The 6,230-nt window shown below is 32.4% G+C and overlaps 1 pseudogene; it reads left to right on the top strand.

Annotated features, from left to right (window-relative positions):
* The first annotated feature begins 2,663 nt into the window (after window positions 1-2,663).
* Window positions 2,664-4,425, top strand: LOC120199473 (annotated as a pseudogene).
* The last annotated feature ends 1,805 nt before the right edge of the window (window positions 4,426-6,230 follow it).

Genomic DNA, 6,230 nt, shown 5'->3' on the forward strand with positions numbered 1-6,230 from the left:
CAACCGAAGGTTGATTTGATAGGTTATATGCTAATAGTTCAACATAATCAAAGACCACACCCAATTTTGCAATCAACTTATTCATACTATAAAAACTCCTTTAATTTACTCAAGAAATTGTGAATGAAGATAGATATGTGCAGAAGACCACAAGATTCAAGAGGCGCCTCTGTTCAGCATTTCAGTGTATTCCAACTAAGAAATCTGTCTCTGCAACTTCATTTGCTCATAAAATTGAACTATGAACTTCTCCGCCTTTGAATCGATCCCTTCTTCACACCCTTTCTCTTCCGATCCTTCACTTTGTCCTTCCTCCGCCGCCGCAGCCTCAGCCTCAGCCAGCTGATGATCGGAGTCGTAATCTTCACCACATTCATCGTCGAAATCAACTTCCTCGACGCTAATGCAAGGGAGAAGGAAGCGCATGGAAGAACCCACGGCGGAGCGACTCATTAATGGTAGAAAAATATATCTAAACGAATCTAATCTCAACATTATTACAATTATAGTTGTTTTTTTTCTCCTGTGAATTCACATTGCTATAATTATTTTATAATTTCAGATGAAAATAATGTGAGAAAACTTGTTAAAATATCCACGAAGATGGTGAAGATTTTTTCATTAGCATATTCTGGGACAACTTTTAAATTAACGAGCAAATCAAGAGATACTATTTAAAATTGAATATTTCATATAATGTGAGAGTGTATGACATGAGCTTATCTTCAAGAGACCAGCTGGGTTTGCACATGCCTGTGTTAATAGGGCTTTGCGATTCATGGTCTGATGACAGCTAGGTAACTTGCTGTGAAGAGCTGTAAATTTGGTGCTTTCTTGGAAGTTTATTTACAATCTCTTAGGGTGTGTTTGGTTGGGGGAATGTGAGAATACCATACGAATGAAATTCACATTCCCCCGTTTGGTTGACCAGGAATATCATTCCCGGTAATCTTACATTACCAATAATAGATTTTTTTGGGTATATTACCGGGAATATCATTACCTCTCTTTCCTTAGGTATTGTTGAATTACCGGTATTTTGGACTAAAATGCCCTTAAATTTTTTTCTTTCAAAAATATCATTATTTTATCATTAAATAATAAAAATTTTACGAATGTTAAATTATAAATTTATCCTTAAATTATTTTAGATTTACAAAAAAAAATATATAATTAAAATTTTATATGAAGTTCAGGGGTTAAAATAAAATTTTACCCTTTCATTAAACCTTTTTATATTTTTAATTTTGTAAAAACAATTATATAAATTTTATGATATTTAAATTTTTTAAAGAAAATATATAAATATTTTCCAACTTATTAAAAAACAAATATATAATAAAGACAATTTGATCAAATATATATTCCAATAATCTTTTATTCATTTAACCAAACACGGTAATCTAACATTCCTGCTAAACAACCAAACACAAAATACAACATTCCCAGCAATCCTATTCTTTGGTAATCTTTTATTCTCACTGGTAATCTTTTATTCTCACTGGTAATCTTACATTCCGTGAACCAAACGCATCCTTAGATTCAAGAGGTTTAATATCAAAACACTTAAATGTCGAATCTATTCGGTGATCCTAACTATAAAAAAGAATATTTTTCTTTTAAATATATTAAGTTAGAATAAATGTGTCTATAGAGTGTATAAATATTATCAATAAATTAAAAAAATTAAAATACTATTTTATTATCATCTTATACTATTAAAAAATATTTAAATGCCTGATTTGAACCAGTGAAGCTGGGACAAGAGCCATGGGTGATGGGTGGATGTCTCAAATCTAAGGATCGTTCATTTAAATCCGTTTACATATTAATATAATATTATTTAATTTAAATAAAAATGTTCGCGCCTCTTATAAACTTTAAGTTTGTACTCCCTCTATCCTATAAAATGTTTACTATCGGTTTTTTTTTCCATTTTTTAAAATTTTGACTAATTATTATTTAAAATTTATTAGTGTTAAAAATATATAAAAATAAATTTTAGAAACTTCCGATCAATTAGTTTTCAAATATATATTTTATAAAATTTAATTATTTAAAATATTTTAAATAATTATGTCCAAAGTTTAAAAAAATTAACTTTTGAAAAGTTAATAAATACATTTTTGTGAGACGAATAGAGTATATATTTCGATGTAGAATTTAAATGTTTTTATTTATAATTTTGGACATAAAATTTTAATATTATATATCATATATTGAAAATATACGAATAAATAATATGTAATCATAACATGTAAAACATAATGTTTATTAACTTCTTTTATTTTCAATTAAATATAGGAATGATCATTTGAATCAATTAAATAATATTAATAAATTATTAGATAATAATGTTAATCGACGATGGCACCAACTTTAATGTTAATTGTCAGTCGTCGGTATTTTTTTGTCTGTTTCTTTTTTTATATCATATATTTATTTTTTATTTTCAATAAATTTACATGTTTCATTTATCTTTATGAATCGTTTTTTTTTTTAATTTTTTTGGCATGTTTTTCAATTGTCTGACATTTTTCATTTATTTTTTTCTAATGATTGATTTAACATCATCACGACTGATTAAAATGACGCTTATTTGATATTTTGCTAACTTCCCTGCTTAGAACCCTCCTATTGGATTTGAATACTTATTTTCATTCATGAGTTGCTTGACCGTCCGTGTCCAAGGAAGAGATTTATCAACTGGAACTGTTCTCCGAGGCTGCATGCATCTTGTTGACCTCGCAGGAAGTGAGAGAGTGAACAAGTCCGAGGTAAGGAGATCGACTAAAAGAGGCACAACACATCAACAAATCTCTATCAGCTTTAGGAGATGTGATTTCTTCCCTTGCCCAAAGGAATCCACATGTTCCTTACAGAAACAGCAAACTCGCTCAAGTTCTTCAAGATTCACTCGGTAAGTTTAAACCGTCGAAACTTCTTAGGAGCAAATGAACTGCGTTCATTTTTTATTTTCAGAAGTTTTAATTGTACTGAGACCGGCAATGTATTTCCAGGAGGGCAGGCAAAGACACTAATGTTTGTTCACATAAGCCCGGAGCCTGATGCCCTGGCTGAAACAGTAAGCACTCTCAAATTTGCGGCGCGTGGCTACTGTTGAACTTGGGGCTGCAGGAGTGAACAAAGACACCACAGACGTTAAAGAGCTCAAAGAACAGGTTATTTGGTCTAGATAGTAATCGATAGTTGGCTAATGTTATACTCTTTGACTTTCCTCTTAGTAACTTGTCGGAATCCTGTTTCAGATCGCGAGCCTTAAGGCGGCATTGGCAAGGAAAGAGGAAGAAACGGAGCAAAGTCAGCAATCTATAATATCCAGCACTGGTAGCTCTGAAAAATACAGAACAAAGGCTAGTAGTGACTTGTCGCCGCTTAGTCCTAATCACCTGTTGGAGATATGTTGGGGGCGAGACAACTCATGGGTGATGGGGTAACATCAAAGTACCTATTGTTTTCCACATTTGATTGGATGTAATTTCTTGCCAAAGTTACATAATAACATAACAATTCAGTGTAAGAAGATTGCTCGAGTTCTCTATAAAGCTTGATTGTTTAGATCATCATGATGCATTCTCTACACAAGTACACAGTGTGTGTGTGTGTATCTTAGTAGACCTAGATGTTAAATTTAATAATTTGTTCTGCATTTTGCAGTTGCGCACAAACACTACATTGAGGCAAGAGAAGAACTTCTTTGCTCTTGACGAGTTACTAGCAATTTCACCTTCCTGGCCTCCTGTTACCAGTCCTACACAAAACTTCTGGATGACGAGAAAGAACCGGACTCGGGGGAGTGGGTGGATAAGGTCATGGTGAACAAGCAAGATGCCATTCCCTTAGGATGTTGGGAAGCAGAAAATGGGAATTTGCCCAATGTATTTTTGCCAGAAATATCTCCAAGATTCTTCAGAGATTTATCCAGATCAATCACCATATAATATGTTATTGGGGGATAATAGGTTCAGCATGGCGGCTAACGATTACACAGTTGACCTTGATGCTGCTACCAGCGACACGTCCGAACCCTATTTGCTTTGGCAATTCAATCAGTCCAAACTTAGCAGCATAACCAATGGGATTGGGATTGGATCAAAGGCCAAGAAACCTATTCCAAAGCCCGCAAGTACCCCAGAACAGAGGTAAGGCAAATGCGCACACACACACACACATACATACATTATGTTTTTGGCATGTTACTAAAAGCTTGTAAATCTTAGCAGAAAAAAATTACATCCAATGCCAGGGCCGTCACCATCCAAGACACAAGGAAATGGAGTAGGCCAGCTTTTGCATCGAAATGGGAGGCAACCAGCTCCTGCTGATGGAAAACGCAAAACTGGAAGTAGGAAATAACATGTTCATAAAATCATTAAAATTACGTTGGAGTGATTTATGATTCTTCGTTTTATACGTTAATTCTTTTAAATTTTTATAAATTAAACTAATGGTACTCGGGGTGCTTATCGTTTTATCGTTAGTAGTGTTTGATTGTACTCGTCGAGCGTCGTAAAATTTTACTTTATTTTAATATCTTTTAATCACATAGACATCAACTCATCTCAACTAACTATTGTATCAATCATGATGAGTTAAGGTCATTATACCGTAAAATTTTTAAGTTGACATATCATAATCCTTAAATCCAAATCTAACCTCCATCTTACCTTAATCCCTACTAAATCAGCACCCACTTTATTAATCATGATGAGTTAAGGTCATTATACCCACTTTATTTTAATAAGTAAAATTTTTACGTATTAGCAGTACCAGACAATACCATTTATGCTTTTTATATTCGAGAGCCCCAAGACAAAAAATCTTATATTAATCAAAAGTGAAGCCGGCTTCATCAGCGTGGTGGGCAACTCCGGCGGTTGATTGTTACAATCATGATAATGGCGTACTATGAATCTAGTCGAAAATGACGGATTGAATATCCAGATTATTATTACAATCGTATTTAAAAAGATCGAATAGTTTAAAGTGATATTAAAGTATTTATTTAAAATCTTTTCTTGATATCGTGTATGTACCCTATAGATATAGCTGTTGGAATTCCACTTGATGAATTCTATATTTAAAATATTAATAATATACTAAAATGAAATAATTACATATTATATATGTTAGAACTCATCAAGATAAAAAAAATTATTCTTCTTAAAAAATTTAAGTTCGAACAACTAAATATATATATATATATATATATATAGAAAGAGGGGGGGTTAAATTTTGTTACAAGTCCCCTATGATGCGTAAGTTTATGATGTATAAGTTCTGAATTTGGTTTTTTATACCATTTGTATATAAAACAATAGCTCATATTTTAATTCAAACGTGTTTCACTATATTTAGAACTAAAGATGGTAGATCGAAATCATAGGACACTGAATCTCAAGATTCTCAGTCTATGGGCGACGACCAAACTGTGGGTGTCTCTCAACTTGCATTAGAACTAGTGAAGCTCCACATGACTTCAACATCATTCATTCTCCGGACACAGAATTGTACGTTAAAAGCCGCGGCCAAACCCACCAGCGTCACGTGAAAGTCTAATAAAAATAGTTTTAATATAAAGTCTAAAAACAACCGAAATAAACGCGATCAAAAAGTTTATTAAAAAATATAACATTTGAAGTTTTACGTAATGCAAAATATTATAATTTTATTTATAATTGCATGGTATACAATATTACCTGTCGGCTTCCTCAATGCTTCGAGAACGTCTAGGGAGACCATTACGAGAAATATTTATCACATTATCTACAATATTAGAACAATTATTCAGAATATTATAAATTATTTATTTTAATGTGCAAGTAATTCTTTTAATGTCTAAAGTAAATATGGCCTTCTTTTAAACTCATTTTAATGTCCTCCCTAGAGTTTGCTTGCTCACCAAACTCATCTTTTTTGCAGCAAACATTTCTTAATGAAGTCATTTAGAGTGTTCATTCCATAAACAAGACAATTAAGTTATAACTTACCTGTAGGCCTGTAAATGAACTGAACGTTCAGCGAACCGTTCATGAACGGTGCGACGGGAAGTTCGTTTATGTGCGTTTATTTATTAAATAAACGAACATGAACAAGATTTTGTGTTCGTTTAATTAAATGAACGAACATGAACATAGGTCTTGTTCGTTCATTTACGTTCGTGAATGTTCGGTTATGTTCGTTTATGTTCGTTCGATTATGTTCGTTTA

The sequence above is a fragment of the Hibiscus syriacus genome, unplaced genomic scaffold, assembly GCF_006381635.1.
Source record: "Hibiscus syriacus cultivar Baekdansim isolate YM2019G1 unplaced genomic scaffold, ASM638163v2 tig00005459_pilon, whole genome shotgun sequence".
Classification (NCBI taxonomy): domain Eukaryota; kingdom Viridiplantae; phylum Streptophyta; class Magnoliopsida; order Malvales; family Malvaceae; genus Hibiscus; species Hibiscus syriacus.